This window comes from Triplophysa rosa, linkage group LG12, assembly GCF_024868665.1.
Source record: "Triplophysa rosa linkage group LG12, Trosa_1v2, whole genome shotgun sequence".
NCBI lineage: Eukaryota > Metazoa > Chordata > Actinopteri > Cypriniformes > Nemacheilidae > Triplophysa > Triplophysa rosa.
The window spans coordinates 20832102-20851888 of NC_079901.1; the positions used below are offsets into that span (position 1 = coordinate 20832102).

At 38.2% G+C, this 19787-nt stretch overlaps 2 protein-coding genes across 6 annotated transcripts in view; one reads left to right on the forward strand and one right to left on the reverse strand.

Annotated features, from left to right (window-relative positions):
- Positions 1-19787, forward strand: part of tspan9a (tetraspanin 9a) — a 169030-nt gene that overhangs the window by 70089 nt on the left and 79154 nt on the right. The gene's annotated exons all lie outside the window — the stretch shown is intronic.
- Positions 3929-19787, reverse strand: part of ttc38 (tetratricopeptide repeat domain 38) — a 114043-nt gene continuing 98184 nt past the window's right edge. The window contains exon 16 of the transcript XR_008963991.1: positions 3929-3947. The gene's annotated coding sequence lies outside the window, so the exon portion shown is untranslated. The remainder of the gene's footprint in view (positions 3948-19787) is intronic.

The window sequence follows — 19787 nt, forward strand, 5'->3', positions numbered from 1 at the left end:
CTGTTTTTTGTTCTCAGTGGTTGCTATGCAGTTGCTGCAGTGTTCTGAGTGGTTGTTTTTTATTCTCAGTGGTTTCTATGCAGTTGCTACAGTTTTCAGTGGCTGTTTGTGGTTCTCAGTTGTCACTGTGCAGTTGTTAGTGTTTTCAGTGTCCGTTTTTGTAGTGGTTGTTATGCAGTGACTACAGTGTTATGACTAGCTGTTTAGTAGTCTCTATGCAGTTGCTACAGTGTTTTCAGTGGCTGTTTTTTGTTCTCAGTGGTTTCTATGCAGTTGCTACAGTTTTCAGTGGCTGTTTGTGGTTCTCAGTTGTCACTTTGCAGTTGTTAGTGTTTTCAGTGACCGTTTTTGTAGTGGTTGCTATGTAGTGACTACAGTGTTATGACTAGATGTTTTTGTTTCTAGTAGTCTCTATGCAGTTGCTATTTGCTACAGTGTTTTTAGTGACTGTTTTTTGTTTGTAGTGGTTGGTATTCAGTGACTACAGTGTTCTGAGTGGATATTTTTAGTTTGTAGTGATCGCTATGCAGTTGCTGCAGTGTTTTCAGTGACTGTTTTTCAAAATAAACCGTCCAATATATTTTATCTCTAGATTTAGCTTTATCTGTATCTGCCCATCATATCACCCACCAGGTAAAAATTGATGGTTAAATATATGAAATGGTAATACTTATGCTTGCTTTAGCAGGCACCTTGGTTTATAGCAACATGGCATATTAACATATAATCCAGTTGGCTATTTTACAACTGCTTGGCTTATCAGATCACAATTTTATGGTATATTGCCCTCAATGTACAGTACAAAAGGAAATCTGTGCATAACATAGGAAAGATTCCGACCTGGGCCAGTTGCATAAACAGTCACTAAGTTAAGACAGTGTGAGTCTCACTGACTAGCAATAAACTAGGACTAATTAGTCTTACTTTTCAGATTTCAATTAGGCCAATCTACATTTTTATGTAACTGTTTTAAAGAAGTTATGACCAGTCTTGAAGAAAAAAATTGATGACTAACATGTAAGACTAGTCTATTCAGTTTATGCAACTGGCCCCTAGTACCCACTCCTTTTTTTTTGTTTCATTTTGTGTTATTTTTGTTGTGTCTTTGCTGTCAGTGGAGATCTTGGTGTCCTTCAGGGCCGAGTGCAGAAAACTGCTGGGATATATTTGAATATAAAGTAAAACAGGCATTGACTACTGATATAATCTCTCAGCCATTCAGTGTGCGGAACCACAGCGCCCTCATGAATACTGTATTTGTCACAGAGAAATGACAGCTTGGTTTTCTCAGTGTCTTAAAATTCTTCTGCCGCTCTTCGTCTGGACAGTGTGACACCCACACGCTATCCTTCTCAGTGTGACTGAAGAGTCAGGAAATTTCCTTTAGGACTCTTCTCCATCAGTAACAGAGCCATTATCCTGTAAGTGGTGTCATGCAGAGAGCCTGAAGTTGTTCCACTCGCTGTGTGTATGTACTTGTCATAGAGAAAGAAAGTGAAAGAAAACGATTTGCCCAAACAACATTTCTCATTTAGATTTGGTAAAGTGCTTTTAAGGTATACATTTGTGTTAGGAATCAAACTCATGACATAGCATTGCAAGCTCCACAAGCTAGTGAAGGGATAGTTCACCCCAAAATAAATATTTAGTCATTCATTCACCTTCATTTAGCTTAAAGCTTGTGAATGTGGAACACAAAAGAAGACATTTTGGGAAAGGTCTCAGTGGTTTTTGTCCATACAATAGAAGTTCATGGGGGCCAGTGTTGTTCGGTTGGCAACTTTCTTCATTATTAGTGATGCTTTGAAAAAGCATGAATGAGGGCTCAAATCGAGCGGCCCATTGAGGAATGGTGTGCTATGACTTTTATAAGCGATCGGGTGGGGGGTGTTCGATAGGGGGGCGAAAAACCACCCAAAAAATCCCATTGATTTAACATTGCGCCCAACTTTGACGGGTCGTAGCTCCGAGCGAGGATATCATAGAAACATGCAGGTTTCTACATTTGAAGAGGCTATCAGGCGCTGTAAGAACATACATCACAATGGGGTGTAAGTTGTACCCCTGGGGCGTAAGAGCCTCCCAAAATTCCTGTATACTTATAATGGGGCAGGAAACATGCCCATATAAGGCATAAAACTGTCCCGTGTTGAATAGTTTCGCACTACAACCACTTAGAGACAAGGGGGTGGGCTCATTTTACTCAGGCATCCAATCAGTGTCACATGATCATCATGAAGCTGTTAAGCCACGCATATAGCAACCATTTACAGCAACCTAGCAACCGATCCCCTAGACTCCCATTACAAAAAGTTCAGGTGGATATCTTTGCAGCACAGATTCGTAGAGACAAGGGGGTGGGCTCATTTGACTCAGGCAACCAATCAGTGTCACAGGACATCTTGAAGCTATTAAGCCACGCCCATAGCAACCATTTACAGCAACCGATCCCCTAGACTTCCATTATAAGAGGTCCATATGGATATCTTTGCAGCACAGTGTCGAAGAGACAAGGGGGTGGGATTATTTGACTCAGGCAACCAATCAGTATCCCAGGAACTTTGTTAAGTCACGAAGCCACGCCCATAGTAACAAACATGTTAACTTAGCAACCGTTTAACAAGACCTATATCTCTGCATCAGAACATCGTAGAGACATGAGGGATGGTTCGTTTCACTCGTGGCTTAGAGTATTATCAATTGCAGCTGCCAAGCCACGCCCATAGCAACAAAACATATTAGCCTAGCAACCATTTAGCAATATGTATAGCTCTGCATCAGAACATCATAGAGACATGGGGATTGGTTAGATTCATTCGTGGCTTAATGTGTTATCACCCTAGTGCACAGTTCCGCGGTTTGCCACAAAGCATCACTCACATTTTCTTCAGAAAATGTACCTATCTAGTTTTTTTTGCTGTTCTACAGAATACAGAACCAGATATCAATAAGCAAAACTGTTTATAGAACTGTATATATATTGAGTTACCTCTCTAAAATAACCAGGGCAAATTTGAATCACAAAGTCTAAACATGTTTTTGCTATTTTAAGTGAAACTGTTTGTTGCTGTTTGTTGCGACTGCTGTGTTACTATTTAAATAAATTTTCCATAATGGGTTATTTCTGTTGTACAATGTATTTTGGATAACCCCGCCCCTAAATGACTTGCGTAAGGTGCAGGTCAGGGGGTCTCTTCTTAGCTACAGTGATTACTTGTCCCATATCAAATATCAGCCTAGTATTAGATTCTAGTCTTCATCAATCTCTTCCATTTGACTTGAGACCTCTGTGACCTCAGAACGCTGTGACCTTACAAAGTTAAACACCCAGCATGCCTCAAAGCGCTGTGCCCTGTTTATCCAACAAATAATTAAGCAGAAACTAGAGCAAGTTTCCATCGCTATTGTTTTCCCAGAGGTCGAAGCTTGAAAGTACGACAGGGTCTCCAATGTCTCTCAGCAGTGGAATACAGCATTGTTGCAGCTGCGTTTGCAACGGCTGTTAGTGCATATGTGTGTGTGTAAGACTTCTGTGTAAGTGCATCTGCAGTTCATGTGCTTTTTCCAAGATAGACGTATCACGACTGTCTTTGTCACACATTCTGTCCGTCAATCTCACTCTTACCTGTCTCTCTCTCCTCCACTTCCTCTAGTCTCAGCATCAGTCTGTTCATCGTCGATTAACTGTCTGGTGCTCAAAAATGACAAGTTCTGGCTGAAGTCAGCAGTTCCAATCTAATTGGCTGGTTTCAGACAACTTCCGAAAGTCGGGTGCACCAGTCCGCCTGGAAATTTTGGATTGATAGTAAGGAAAAATTAATTGGTCAAGTTTGCCATGTTAGTGCCATAAAATTTCTGAAAGATACTTCAGGGTGTAGTTCATCCAAACATGGAAATTCTTTCATTATTCACTCACCCACGTCATGCCATCCCAGATGTATGACTTCCTTCAGAACACAAAGAAATAATTTTATTAAAATGCTGTCATGTTGTGTTATGTGTAAGAAAATATTGAAGCTCCAAAACACACATACATCCATCATAAAAGTAATTTGAATGACTACATTGAGTTGATAAATGTCTTTTGAGGCGAGATGATGCGTTTGTGAGTGAAAAAGTGATATATTGTGACTAAATATCATATGGCAACTGCTCACAAGACATGCGAGAACTAATGAGATTTTTAGTTTTTGACATATCGTCATATATGAATTTAGCACTCTTATGGGTTTGTTTTTGATTTTAATATTGCTAGATAAGATCAATATTAATAATTTTCTCTCACACATACATAATTTCATTTCAGGAGACGTTTATCAACCCACAAGGGTTGTTTGGATTACTTTTATATAGGATGTATTCTTTTTGACGCTTTAACATTTTGGGACCTATAGTTATAGTATAGGTCCCAAATATACAGTATATACTTTAATGTGCATATAAAGTAACAGATATTTTAAAGTGATAGTTTACCCAAAATATTTTAATTCTGTCATTATTTACTCACCCTTTTGACATTTCAAACCTGAATGACTTTCTTTCTTCTGCAGAACACAAAATAAGATATTTTGAAGAATGCTGGTAATCTAACAACGGTGGTACCCATTCACTTCTGTTGTATATAGACGCTATGTTCGATTACCAACATTCTTCAAAATATCTTCTTTTGTGTTCTGCAAAAGAAAGTAAGTCATACTGTACAGGTTTGGGATGACAGAGTTTTCATATATGGGTTAGCGATCTCTTTAATTTAAACAATACTTTGTGTTCAGCTGAAGAATAAAAAGGAGTAGTCTGGGTGAGTAAATCATTTGCAAATGCTCATATTTAGTCAAACAAACCCTCCAACAGCAAGTTAACTACCTATTCACAAGTAGAACTTTATATTCCCTTCTTTATTTTTGGCTTATCGATCTTTTTCGTGGTGTCAGTGTTTTCCAGATAAATCTCTTCAACAGCATATCTGGTTGGTCGCTTCTCATGTTTAGCTAAAACTTTTACCACTATACAGCTTACTTTAGCCTAAAAGTTAGCTGTATAGTGGATCAGACTCAACGCCTAAAGTCAAAAGTCGTCTTCTCCCTGCACATCTTTAGCGTTCCTCCAAAGTCTTTGTAGGCACACCAGAGCTGTCTCCTCCCACAACTGGTGTACTAGTCCAGGTCTTAGCCCTGAGGTAGAAGGTGTGATCTTGGTTCTATTACATGCTGAGAGACTTCTTCCTCCTAGCAAGCTGCTTTGAGTCCTATTGTGTCCCTGCAACAGCTGCTCTTGACAAAGCCAATAAATCACAGCCTTAATGTGAGATTGGAAGGGCTCTGCTCGCTCCGGCAGTGTGAGAACTCACCTCCTCTCTCTCATCACCTCCAGGGCAGAGCGCCTTTCCTCGCCCCTCCACATCTCCGCTCGGTTTGATGTCAAACTGCATCGTGTCATTTTCTTTTTACTGTAAGCATAGCTTATGTTACAGTGTGCAGTTGTCTGTTAAATTGCTACACTTGGCTGTCATTTTTCAGTTTTTGTCAGCTTTAATTTTTTGTCTGACACGGTTTGGTTAATAGCTGCATGAAAGATGTCTTGTTCACACGTTGAAGTTTGTTTTTAACTTGAGCGGGGAGGGAACTCTCTCAGCGGAAATGCCAGCGGATCTTTTTGTTACTTGAAGGAATAGTTCACCCTAAAATGAAAAAATTGCCAATTTTTACTCGCCCTGATATATTTTTAGCGAATTAAATTCTTTTTGACATATAGTAATATTGTAAAGCTGTAACATTACATGAATATCAAACTCCAAATAATTTAGTCTTTTTATGAATTTGAGTCTTTTCTAAGAACAAATTTTTTGTTCTTCAGACAGCAACAAACTCAATATTCTCTCAATTTATTCTTATTACTTTTTAAGACGAACGATAGGTACTGTGTATGAGATATCAATCATGATTTTTCTTTTTTGTGAAAAGGCAATATCGTTATTTATTTTTGTGTGTTTTGTTTAAGATGTCTAGGGACCACTGGGGATTTCTGAAATATGTATATTTCTTATTTAAATGAAATACCCATGTGTTTTTCACTCTGCGGTGAGTAAACATTGAGCTCCAGGGGTTGACATGTTTGCTCATGGGATGCATGTGATTTATCAATGAGAGAAAATTACATTTTGTTCTGCTTGTAAATATTTTCAAAATACTCACTTGAGATGAATGCCACAGTGTTCTAGAGCTTTCCAGCTGATTGATTATTCATTTCAACATGCATTATGACATACAATTTCCTGCTTCACAGATTCTATATTTAGTATTACTCCTCGTGTGGATGGCTTTGTCTCTCACTCTTTCTCTCGCTCTCTTTCTCTGCATTGTCAGCAGTCTTTAAAGAGAATTCAATCGTGTTCCACCCTCCTTGGCCTTAAAGATTTAGATGGATCGCAATCAAATATGTCTTTCTGTTGAATCTGCAAAATGCTGTGAATGTGACTTGGAGTTGCAGGTGTTTCACTAATTCAACTAACTGACCTTTTCTGTCCAGTTCTTTACGCTTTTGTTAAAAAAGTGCCTGCGTTTCTTGACACGATCGCTTAACCTAGGGCATCACAGGAGTAATTTTAAACCTCCCCTCACTATTTGAAATGAGAGATTATGGCCACTTCACCTTGAGCGACACGCACCTTGAACAATGGCGGCTTTGGCATAATTAGCGCCTCCGAGGTTAAATATGAAAAAGTCTGGCCTCTAAAGTCACCAGATGACCCTGGATCAGACTCTGAATTAAAGACGTGACTATATCGCCAAACAGTCCCGAGCAATGAATCATCAGATCACCCACTAACAGCATATTTTCCAGGGCATATTTTTAAGGTCACACCAATCCCAAGGAGACCATAAATCATAGAAATCAAGAAGTGTTTTTTTTCGAGTTCACCTCCAACAGCGAGTGCTTTTAGATATAAGAGGCTACTGAAGACTCCAGATAACAGGTGCTTAAGCAGACACAAACACACACACCTGTGGAGAGGCAGGAATAGCAGCGAGTTAGACATCCTGGAACCAAGCGAACCAAATTGGACATTTAAAGACCTGTACTGTATATAAGATACATGCACACACACGCACACGCACACACACACACACACACACACGCACAGGCTTTGGTTGACTATCCCCGTGGGGACAGTCCATAGGCGTAATGTTTTTATACTGTACAAACTGTATATTCTATCCCCTATCCCTAAACCTAAAGATCATAGAACACTTTTTGCATTTTTAGATTTGTAAAAAATATTGTTCTGTACAATTTATTAGCTTTTTTGCCCCTGGGGACCTCAATTTTGGTCCCCATGGTGACACGAGTCCCCATGTGTTGGTGTGTATTCAGGTTTAGGTCCCCACCGGGATATACAAACATGAACGCACACACACACACACACACACACACACACACGTACTGCAGCTATCCAAATGAGAACATAGTGTAGACTTCTATTCTTTTAAAACAAAGTTATATATAGTTTTATAGACGGTTTCATCAGACGCACACACCTGGCCCGTAGTTAACTCCCATTCTGTGTTTGACTATAATATAAAAAAGATATATATTTTAATATGAATTTATATTAATATTATATTGTACATTAATTATATTAAATTAAATTAAAGCTACTCAACAATTATTGATACTTTGCAAAGGTCTACCGGAAGTTAAGTGTGGCCCACATAATGTGTTTATGTCGTTGCTGCTGGAACCGTCTATAGACTGATTTCACGCCGCCGCCATGTTGAAATCGAGGCAGAGGTGGGAAGAAAACCAGAAAGACAGATAGACTGCAAGGGTTTGGACAACCAACCTGGAGTTATTAAAACGATTTATCTTAAATGTGACAGTTTAAGCATAGGATGCATGTCTCACAAGCTGTTTTACTTGACCACTTAAGCCATACCATCACATATATTAGCGACTGTTTATTCTGCATTAAACGGGTTTCATTCGCACACACAGCCAATCTAACGCATCATTTGTTTATTCATGTCACAGACACCCGATGGTAGTCCAAACCATTGCAATCTATCTGTCCTTCCGGGTTTCTTCCCACCTCTGCCTCGTTTTCGATTTCAGAATGGCAGCGGAGTGAAATCAGTCTATAGATACCTTCCTCCCCCCCCCCCCACACACACACACCCCCAAAAGAGTATACTTTTAGACGGGGTGGTAGAGATTGACAGGAAAGTGTGGGGTGGAGAGTAGGGAACGGGAGCGGCAAAGGACCTTGAGTCGAGATTCGAGGAGGTGCAGTTGCACTACATGTCAGTGCGCTAACCGCTAGGATATCAGCATCGACAGGAAGCAGACATTTTTATCCAAAAGTATAGCTAATGTAAAGGCTGGAATACACTACAAGACTTTTGCTCAGATTTTCAGTCTGGACTTGTTGCAGAAAGTCTGCCCTAGTCTGCAGATTTTATCGCGTAATGTGTGATGCCCTGTTTTTCTCTGCAAACTTTCAAAAAGTCTGCAAGTGTGTGATGTCTAGTTTTTTTTAATCTGTTAAGATTTTAAAAGACGTGGAGTGTATTCCAGCCTTAACTAAACCTACAAACGCTTTTGCCTCTCACTCTCTTTCTTTCTTTCTTTCTCTCTCTCTCTCTCTTTCTCCCACCCTCTGATTATTTGTGAGGCTATTTCCATAAACCGCAAATAGCCATGACTGGTTATACTCACATGCACTGCAGTTCTCTGTAAAGTCCAAAGTCCATGTATAATTTTAAGCAATATTTTCTGCAAACTGTAACATTTCAGGCTTGCAGCCAAAGGTTAGATATGCACTCAGGTGTAAATAGGCCACATGTTTCTTAATGTGGTGATGTGGTATAGCAGAGATTAGCTAGGAGATGTTTTGCTTTCTATTGAAGGTCAATGTGGGCAGATGATCTGTAGGGCATTAAAAATATAGCACCTCTGTGGGCAGGCAGCACCCGGTGTCTGATTTCTAATGATGAGGATGTTGGGTTTGAAAACAGCTTGAGGCTTCCAGCACTAAGACTGGACAATATACCTACATTATATTGTATTGTTTTTTTCAGTCTTTTAATAATAGTTTATATATTTACATTACATTTATTCATTTAGCATGATGGCATTTAACATTTTGCCTTTTCTAAAATAAATTCATATGGATTAACATTTTTATTACATTTTTAAATGGACAGACACAGAGAGAGTTTTTGCTAAATATTTTTCTAAATAAAACGAATAAATTAGTGAAATAAATAAGAATAAATTAATTGAACATAATCATTTTTTTTGCAATTCTCATGAGGCTAAAAATAGCCCTTTAAAACATCACTTTTATCTCATTCACTCTTACAAAACGTTCAATCTACTCCATTGCCATGTAAGAAGCTTAATAGCTAAATAAAAACCACACTACATTAATTTTATATAGCCAACAAAGTAATATAGATGATATAATTTTTCAATTGATTGCCCAGCCTTAGCTCCAGTCAGACACAAATCATCCAGTGCTTCTACAATAAAGAAAGACCCGTGTGCGAGTCCTTGTATCCGAGGTGTATGTCTGAAAAAATGAAATGACTGATGTCATTAAACTCGAAGGGTCTGCTTTTTGAGCCTCTTGGTTAAGCCCCACACTGAAGCCGTTTTATGGCGGAGAGTCTGCTGCGTGAAATTAGACTTCCAGCCACGAGTCAAACAATCAAAGAGAGGTGAGAGTTTGGCTGAAACACTTTTCCCCGTCTAACTGGCTTAATTTTTCATGACATAGATGATGATTTTTGCACATGGGAGGCAGATATTGTAATCCATAGCCGGTGGGTTGTGGGGATGTTATTCTTTGGCTATAAATCATATTTTGTGAGGGTCTGTGCCTCCGGAGAATGATTTAGGAAAGATGGTATTGTGGTGGAGAAAGCTTGAATATTTTTCCTCGTGCACACTTTCCTGTGAAGTTTGAGGTGAACTGTCGTATCAGATCTGAAACGCTGTTCTTCAACATTTTGAGTGATGTGTCAATGCATGCAGAAGATATTATATGTGCTAGTGGCCTTTCCAATGTTTTTCAGCTGTCAGCAGGTGTCTGTTCATTGGTTCACGGTTGCGTGGTTCTGCTTTACTCATATACATTCAGTATACATTAAAGGTGTGGTGAATAGTTTCTGGACCACACCGAACAGAAATGTTTTCTGAAACTAGTTTTGTGTGAAGAGCAGACCAAAATTGAACTCATTGTTCACTAATAATTAGGGCTGCACGATAATTTATCGCGATACCACTAAATCCTATTGAAATCAAGCTGGCTGCGATATGCAATGTGTCTATATTTTTTTAATGCGTAGCTTGTCTGTGACGCACGGCTCTGGGATCAGTAGGAAATGCTGCTCGATCTAAAAGCAGTGCGAGTTTGAGTCGCTTATAATGTGCACTTGAAAAAGCAACACCCGTCAAACATGATCATTATAAATATACTTTATTATCATAAAAATACCTGATGAGGCTTGAGTAACAGTGATAAAAAGATGTATATAGGCATTTCCTAGATTCTTCTTCTGCAGTGCGTAATTGGAGTTTCCGCACGAGAGCGCCCTCTGGCTTTCGGATGCAGCAGCATTTTCCCGTACGTCACGCAAAAGCTGTGCATAAATCACGTGATATTTATCGTCGGTTTATCGTGACAGCCCTACTAATAATCTTCCACTCAAATGAGGTGCTAATATCGGAGACTGTATCATTGAATTGTCAAGTTAAAGAGAACTAAATTGACTAAACTGAATCACTCTGATTTATGAATGATTCAATTCATAACACTTCTGTGAACAGGATTAACCTATTCATGAGGAAGATTTGACAAATCATTTGTTTATACATCAGATATTGTTGCTTATTTCATTATCAATGGACAAGAAAAAATAGGACAGATGTTAACATTTTAAGTAAAGTTTCACAGCGATAACATAGAACCATTTTTGGTGCCCCAAAGAATTCTTATAAAATGAGGATCAAATGAGAATGTGGAATGTAATAATTATGGAATACCTATGGTGATTTTGTAATTATTTATTATTATTTTTATATACTTTCATTTTTTCTACATTTTCTATTTATAGGTATGTGTTTAGTTAAAATGATCATTTTTGTCTCATTCTGTAAACTACTAACAATATTTCTCCCAAATTTCAAATAAAAGTATTGTTTCTATTGCATTTATTTGCAGAAAATGAAAACTGGAGAAACAGGTCAAAATAACAGGAAAGATGCTCACTCAAATACTGCAAACTCTTGCAAATACTCACCAAATATTCACTTTTAAGCAATACAACAGTAATGTTTGGACATGTATTTAGGAAAAGTTAAAAATATATATGTGATAACCTGGATTTTTATCACAGTTTTCATATCTTGTCATGCTGTCAGTCTTTCACATTGCTGTTGCATGAATTTTTGTCACTCCTGAGGTTTGATTTTGTTGAAATTCAAAAGACAATCAATCCCTTCTTAGTTTCTTGGCAAAGTTATGTAAAGTATATTGCAAAATGGTTATTGATATTTCAAATTCTCATTTCAGTGCACAGTGAGCAGTCTGCCCTAGAAATTAAAAATGACCTAAGAATCAGTTGTACTTGCAGGATGTCAACTCCATTTGAAATATCTTGAAACTCATTTGAAATACCCTGCAATCGAGGGAATCGGACTACAGAAAACTCAGTAAAGATACAGTGCCAAGAATTTTTTTGAAATCTCTTACAGCTATTACTCAAAGTCAGTGACTTGTTAACAACGGCATCACTTTTGTTTACTTACTGACATTGTGTGAACCATGAGTTGGATGTGTTTGCCAGACAAAACAAAACATAGGCTCATTAGTAACAGAGACAATGAAATGGTTTGGGTGCTAATGTATCTCCAGATGTGTTTTAGAAATAGTTGTAAAGAATCAGTTGCATTGCATGGAAGCTTTAAGTTTAATCGCAGGATCTTTTTGTTGGTTCTTTAGTACATTAACATAAATTTCAACGTTGATTTAACTTTTTATTTTATAAAAAATATGTTATAATGTCAAAGTCGACTTTTAAGAATACAAATCTTTCGAAAAAGTTAATAAAAAAAGTTAATAAAATGTTTTTGTCAGAAATAGTTTTTCACTATGTTTCAAATGGGAATTTTCCCAAGGTGTTGATTCCCGTTAAGAGCATCTTGATCAGGGAAGCTTCACTCTCTCCCTTGAGAGAATCTGTAATCCTCCGTTGGATGGGATCACTGATGCTAATCGGAATTGAAGGTTTCTAGAGCGTGATGTTAGGCTCCGCTGCCTGTCCTGCTTTCCACACCATCTGTAGCCCTTTGGACCCTGTACGGTACGGGTAGCTCATTCGGGCATCAGAAGTCGGAGGATGGTGGTACCCATGGCCCAACGTCTGCTGTAGAATCTATCTCTGGTGTTCAGCCAGCTCTGATCGTGCACTATAGGGATCTGGCCATATTGCAGTACTGTGAAGGACAACTGGTGGGTTTAAAGCCTTGACATCAGTGGCTTTTGTCTCCTAAGGCTAATTTTATCTTAGTTAGCATAGCTTCATAATCATGTCAAGTGATCAATGTAATGAGTCATTTCATGATCTATTACTGCAGCTGTACAGTTTTTCATAAGTCATTGTGTTTCATAAGTCATCTTATTTCCAGAACAACACTAGAACCACATCCAAGACTAATGCACACAATATATGGTAAATATTGAAGCTACCATAACTTTAAATTGGTATACAACTTAATGATTTAAAGTATGAAATTTAGCGGCATCTAGTGGTGAGGTTGCGAATTGCAACCAATGGCTCACTCCGCCCTTCCCCCCTCCCTTTTGAAACACTGGTGGCTGACATGACACTAAGATGTCGTCACATTTCCGCTTCTTTGCCGAAAGAGAACGTATTTACGAAATGCGCTCTATAGAGCAGTTTGTCTGTTTAGGGCTAATGTAGAAACAACTTGGCGAATTCCATGTAAGGTGACCAGCGGTGTTTGTAGATAAAAACAAAAAAGTTTCTTTATGTAAGGTCTTTATACACCTCTGTAGACATAGTTATGTATATTCCATTGCATTTCTGTCAATAGATCCTCCAAAAATGTACACACTGAACCTTTAAAGGGATAGTTCACCCAAAAATAACAATTCTGTTATCGATTGTTCACGCTCATTTTGTTCAACACTTTATGTAATTCCACAAAAGAACATACGTTTTTTCAGAAATGTCTCCTCACAATGGAGCCAATGTTATTTAGTTATCAACATTATTCAAAATATCATCATCTGAGTTCTTCAGAAAGAAGAAAGTCATAGAGGTTTGGAATGACATAAGGGTAAATAAATGATGAAGGAATTTTCTGTTTTGGGTAAACTATCCCTACATTTTATAACTTTGTCTGTTCCCTTATATTCAAACCCATGCATGACCTTGGAATTGCTCTGCCAGTTGAGGTTCAGAAACAGATATTAACCGAGTTGCAATGCTTTTGCCTTTCCTGTACTGTAAAAAGTTGAGAATGTATAAAGTAAAGACATGTCAAGCTTTTCTCGATGTACCTGCGCATTTAATATTCTTCCTTACTGTTAAAAAGAGGCAACTAAACTTTGCATCTTGATGTACTTGATGTACAACGACAAAGCTCTCACATCTGTCATCTTGAGTCTAATCTACGTTTCCCTTTCACCTAGAAGCATGAATCCTCATCCAAACGGACCTAATGGTCACATAAATCCTCAGTATAATAGTGCTTTTAGAGTGGTAAGCCACAAGCCTGCCCTGCTGTCTTGCGTCTGTGGTCGTGCAGGCAGTGATGTATTGTTATAAGAGTTTTGACCTCTAGAAGCTGCATCAGCATCTCACAGACCTGCTGCTTCTATTGGACCGCATGTTAAAAAAACCACATGTTCGGTTCTCCACATTTACAACCCACAATGCTGATGTTGGAGCCAATCGGCATCAGGTGTTCCACCAAGATAATAAAATCATCTATTGGAAATAGTCTGTTGACGTCATTCATATATGTCATGTGGAGGCTCTATTGACAGAAATGCAATATAAGCGTTTTTTTTATTACCTTAGAATGAGCTATTTCTATCTACATACACCACGGGTCCCCTTACATGGAATTCTCCATGTTGTTTCTACAGTAGCCCTAAACGGACAAACTGCTCTGCAGAGCGCGTTTCGTAAATAAGTTATCTCCTTCGGCAAAGAAACGAAAATGTGAAGTCATCTTAGTTCTGTGTCAGCCACCGTGGTGCTTCAAAACGGAGAGGCGATGGGTGGAGTGAGCCGTTGGTTGCAATTCACAACCTCACCGCTAGATTTCACTAAATATCATACTCTGAACCTTTAAGCACCAGTAACACGACCTGCACAAAAGGTTTCAGTCCCTCTATGGACATTTTGTGCCTGTGTTTCTATCTCCAGACCCCGGTGTGTTTTCTGTTGCTGTTTCCATGAAGCACAGAAGAGGATTAAGTGCATGTCTCGTTGCCCGACGGCGCCACATGAATACTGCCCCTTCTAGGCTTTAGGGATGGCGGAAGGGATCATTGCTATAATCACGCAGCTCCAGAGCTGGAAATAGGCCGTAGTTGTGACCACAGCATCCGCAGGTCCTTCAGAAAAGGTGATGTGAACCGGCTGGCCGGCGTCAACCTCTCCGGGGATGCACACGTGGTGGGGAGCTTTGGCCGTAAACCAGATCACTTTTATTCCCCCCCTCAGGTTCCCAAAATAAAATGACCTGCTCTGTCTTTCTCCTCTAATCTTGGAGGTAACCGATGCCTCATGTCTATCTATAGATGGGGGAAGTGACCGTGGTTGTGGTCCTCTGGCTTGTGTTTGACTTTGGAGATGGCACGGAAATGTGCAACCTCGTGTCCGTATATGCAGTTATTTGATGGATGTTTTATAAATGTGCGGTGTAATGCCGGGTTGCAGTTAAGTGACTTGTTCCGTGCTGGGCAGAATTTGGCTGGATGTGCACACGGGAACCCGTGTAATTGGATGAGTCAAGGTCATTTTGACCATTTCACAACTTTTTTGACAGTTTGACGGATCCATTTGTGTCTTTACAGATTTTTTTACATATTTGACTGATCCCATGACAACCTGTGCTGAAAAGAACATTTGCCACTGACTTCATCATTCATGCACTTTAAGAAACCTTCAAGTAATCCAGTCTTTGAAAGAAGTCTTGGCTGCTCTGGTTTTTGGAGGTAATTAAGGCAGAAATACCAGGGGATGAATATGAGTTGATTAAACCGTATATTCTTGGTTATTTTGTTCATAGTAGGCTATGCGAGCGCTCTCAGTGTGTGTTCGGCATCCTCAAATGTAAAATGTCATGCGTCTGAGAGGTAATGGCTGCAGAAATTGAGGTTCCATCCACAAGTAATTTGTCTTGTACAGTATCTTCCACTTTTTCATATCCAAGCAAAATGTTTTATGAGTATGCATGTGCTCTGGGAATCAAACCCATTGCCTTCCGGTCCCAAACTCTGAAGCTAATCACAATAGAATAAACTAATTGTGGTATTTTTGTACATTACATTACTAATGTAATGACCTCTGAAAGCTCATGTGCTAGGCTACTATACCTTCATGCCTGTATCATGTGGTCTCTTTTCACTCACATACAGTAGTAAATTATTTCCACCCTAATTCATTTGCGTTCACCATGTGTTTACAGTATTTATTTGGCTATTAGCCATGTAATGAGCACGATAAAGTATATTCTGGTCATTATCACAACGTAGACCCCTTAAGGGTGATACTATCTATTGCTATAATAGCCATCTGACTGTACAGGATATTTTTTCTTGTTTATCTTGGTAGATAAACTTATATTTTTACTGGACCAGTTACGTATATAGGGCTGTCACAATATAAATGTTTCACTACACGATTATCATTACTATTATTATTCTGTCTATTGATCTCTTTTTATTGAAAGTAATAATGTTATCAGTCGTATTTATTTATTTTTACTTTAGTTTATTTTGTGTTTTCACTTTTGGTCAATGAGTCATACTCTAAATACAAGTGTAAGGCATAGAGAGAGGTTTTACTCATTGTGACTCAACAGGCGAATCATTACTTATTTTATTGTCATATGTGTAGAATTAACATGGCATTGATAATTGTGGTTTTTAATATCATGGTTATTCTTAATATTGGTATATTTTGATACCCCTAGTGAATGGCTGACGACACTGTTTAACATTTCGTTGTCTTGGAATTATAAGGTTCTATCTGCGTTCTGAGCAAAGTTTTTGCATTCCATTTGACTTTGTAGATAAAACCTTTTTGTTTTCTAAAGAAAGCCTCAAAATGTACACAATGTAAAGAAAAAAACATCACATAATGTAAATAAGTTGTCACAGAACAGGAATATGTGATAACTCAATTTTGACAAAAATCACAAATAGAACCAAGGCAATTCCAAGACGATGATTTCATCTGCATGTCACAGTGTCTTGGAGTGCAGAATACTTCCAAAGGCATTTTTCAGAATCTGAACTTCAGATAAACTCACTACCAATAAATGAATAATCAAGAACACTTTATCTTAGTAGATTTTTTATCATCTGCAATTTTTAATAACCGTGAATAATTTGTACGTGGAGATGATTCACCAAATTTCTGATTCCTTAGCTTGAAGGCATAAGAAGTCTTTTTTGACCAATGAGCCGAAAGCCACACTTTGCTCATAAATCTGTACATGCTTCCAGGCTTTTCATCTCATTTATTAGAGAATTCATACAGTGCAGTAAAAAGTCAACTTCAGTTACTTTCCACGTTCCGGACTTTTCCTCTAAGGGCGTACATGCTAATGTAGGCTTGACGTTTGTTTGCGCTATTATGTTTAGGTTGTTCTGTCCTCTTGCTCTCTTACACGCCTATCTGCTGTTACGCTGATGGATGGAACCCTGGGTTTACTGTTTAAAGTGAAGATTGAGGTGGCGGGTCTATGTTTTCCTCTTGCTTTCATTCATTTGCTCTCTCTTGCCCCTGCCTACCTGTGTGGTCTACTGCTTCGTCAGTGCCGAGTTGACAGAAGGCTGTCGTTTGTCTCCCAGCGCTGTTCGTGTTTGTTCAAAGATCTGAGGTCAGGGAGTCGCACTGCCTGCTGAAGAGTTTTATCTGAACCTGATTTCAAACTTACCTGAACTAAACTTTTATTATATTTTCACAGCAGGTCTCAGAGGAGCGCATGAAATGTGAATGCATTCGTCGGGTTTCATTGGTGGCCTCGCTTAATGCAGCACGCTTGATACAGTTTAATGTTAAGATTGGTTGGCGTTATGCTGATTTTCACTGATTTATGTTCCACTTATGAAGAAAACTCTTTATGTGGTAATAAAAAGTTCTTTAAAGGGATATAGAATATTCAAAAAAACACACTGATTGAAATACATACTGTGCGTCAATGTGAAATAATAATCGTAAAATAATTTAAGGTTTTAATTTCTGTCAAGAACTGTAAAGCTGGTTAGTTCTGTAACTATTTTGTATTGTTGCACATTTAATGCTAAAGTATTTATAGTGATAAAACATTTCAAGAAATCCCATCTATATCTAATAACTAGATTTTTTAAAATACACATTTTTAAAGAAGGAACTAAGACATTTCAAGTATTCTAATTGAAATGCAAGATGCATGTTTCTGTTTTTAAACCCTTTAAGTTCATTCATTTATTTACTTGAATATCTTAAAACTGAAGGATAAGTCAAAATTATTTTCAGTGGTAAGCAGAATTGAAACTTGGAACACTACTTAATAATTGAGCAGTTCTGAAAATTTCAAGCGGCATTGTCAGTTTTTGTCCAACATGTGTTCTCGCTTTATTCTGGAAAAGACTGTCCATGTAATAATGTGCAATGTAAGTATTAACAGTTATCACTTACTCTGTATGGGAGTATAATGTGTTAGTAATGTGTGAAGTCAACAGGGTTCTGAGACGAACTATATGGCTCTTTAAAAAGCCAGGCTTATCAGAAAAATTCTAATAAGATCTACAGTATGGGCTTGATATTTGTAAAAACAACCTTTGAGGTAAATTTCTAAGTGTAACCTTTGCTGAGACGCTATTCCGCAGATTGTCAGACTTTCCGGAGACTCTCTGTTAATAGGCACAAAATGGCAGACAGTCATTTGTTTGTTCAGAGGGGTCTTTCTCTTCTTCATTGAGGTGTGGGGTCTATTTAAGGGGTTCAGAATTCACTTGCTGTTTTCACACCTGCGTATGTACACTCCGCATGTGTTTCTTGGAACAACTTGTTGTGCATTTTGTAGGCCTTATCCATTTAATTATCAACATTTTCGTGCTTTCATATGAAAGGGGAACTGGAAAAATAGTTTTTTATTATTAGTTTTAAGGTCTTGACTCTTGCTAACAAATTAATTTTCTGAACAAAATGGCATGTACACATGCAGAGAAATGCCTTGACCCTCAGGAACGCTTTCCTTGCATGATTTGTTTGCCTGCCTCAACTTCTGAACATTTCCTTCTGTTCTTGTGGTCAAGTAATCTTCTGACAACATCTAAATTGTGAGAATTGACTGAAGTGGATAACAAACCATACCAAATTGATTGGATGTCTGCGTCACTGAAAATCAACTTTATCAAGTGCTGGGCTAATTCGAGTGTTTTTGGAATTTCTTTAAAGATCAAGAAGTTCAGTGAGAGATCCTTGTTGTTCCTTCTGGTTCTTTGTAACGGTTTGTCGTGCTTGGGCAGATTGGTATTCTTGGTATATGCTCGAGATAGATTCTCTTACCAAAGAAGCAATTAAAAAAATGACATACTGTATATTGGTTCATAGGAAGTTTGCTTTGCTAAACCCAACAGGGAGAGTCTGTTAACAACCGAGAGCCTGCTTCTGAAATTAAGCTTTTACAAACCACCTCAACATTTCCAACTTCATCACGGAAAAAATGTGATCGCTTAATCTTATGACTGGGGAAAGATCTTATCAAACGGAGCAATTAAAGATCTCCAGTTTATGAATCCAACAAATGAAGACTTAATGAAGTGGAGACGAGATTCTTGGGTGTGAATTGATCTCGCTTTATGTGTTAGGATGTAACTGTTGCACCGTGGCGTGTAGCTTTAGAATAATCCACTTAGACAGAATTTGAACTTGGTTTTGTTAATGGTTCTCACAACTACTTTCTGACAATCCACCTCCCCAAATCCTTTTTTGTAGGTCTTTTGTGGAGTGTGTACTTTCAGACTTTGAGGAAACCACTGAGGCAGAGTTCACTCAGTTCTGTGTCATTTCGGCTTTATTGATTCACGCTGGTATGGGGTTTAACTGATTGTAGTGTAGATCAGACTGAAGTCCAGTTTCAGTTCAGTGTTCTTAAAGTTTCACCTCTCTTTTGGATGTGGCCCTTCCTCTGCATGTGTTCACATATTAGTGTATGTGTTAATTGAGCTGTGATGGAGTAATGCAAAGCAGAAAACCCAGCAGTGTTTGGACCCTGACTGGAATAAACATTCAATGTCAACTTCTCCATCAAACTAATCCCATGACAAAATGATTCACACCAAAAACAACAGAAAATACATTTTATTCTTTTTTTATTATTATGTGGATTTAAACCATTACGTTTTTTTTGTTGCAAAATTTCAGCGCCCCCTCTTTTACTCTCATTACTTTAATCTTATGCTCCCGTATTGTAGCAATATGTGAACATACTGTAGATTATTATTATTTTTATAATTTAATTATACCTTTATATAT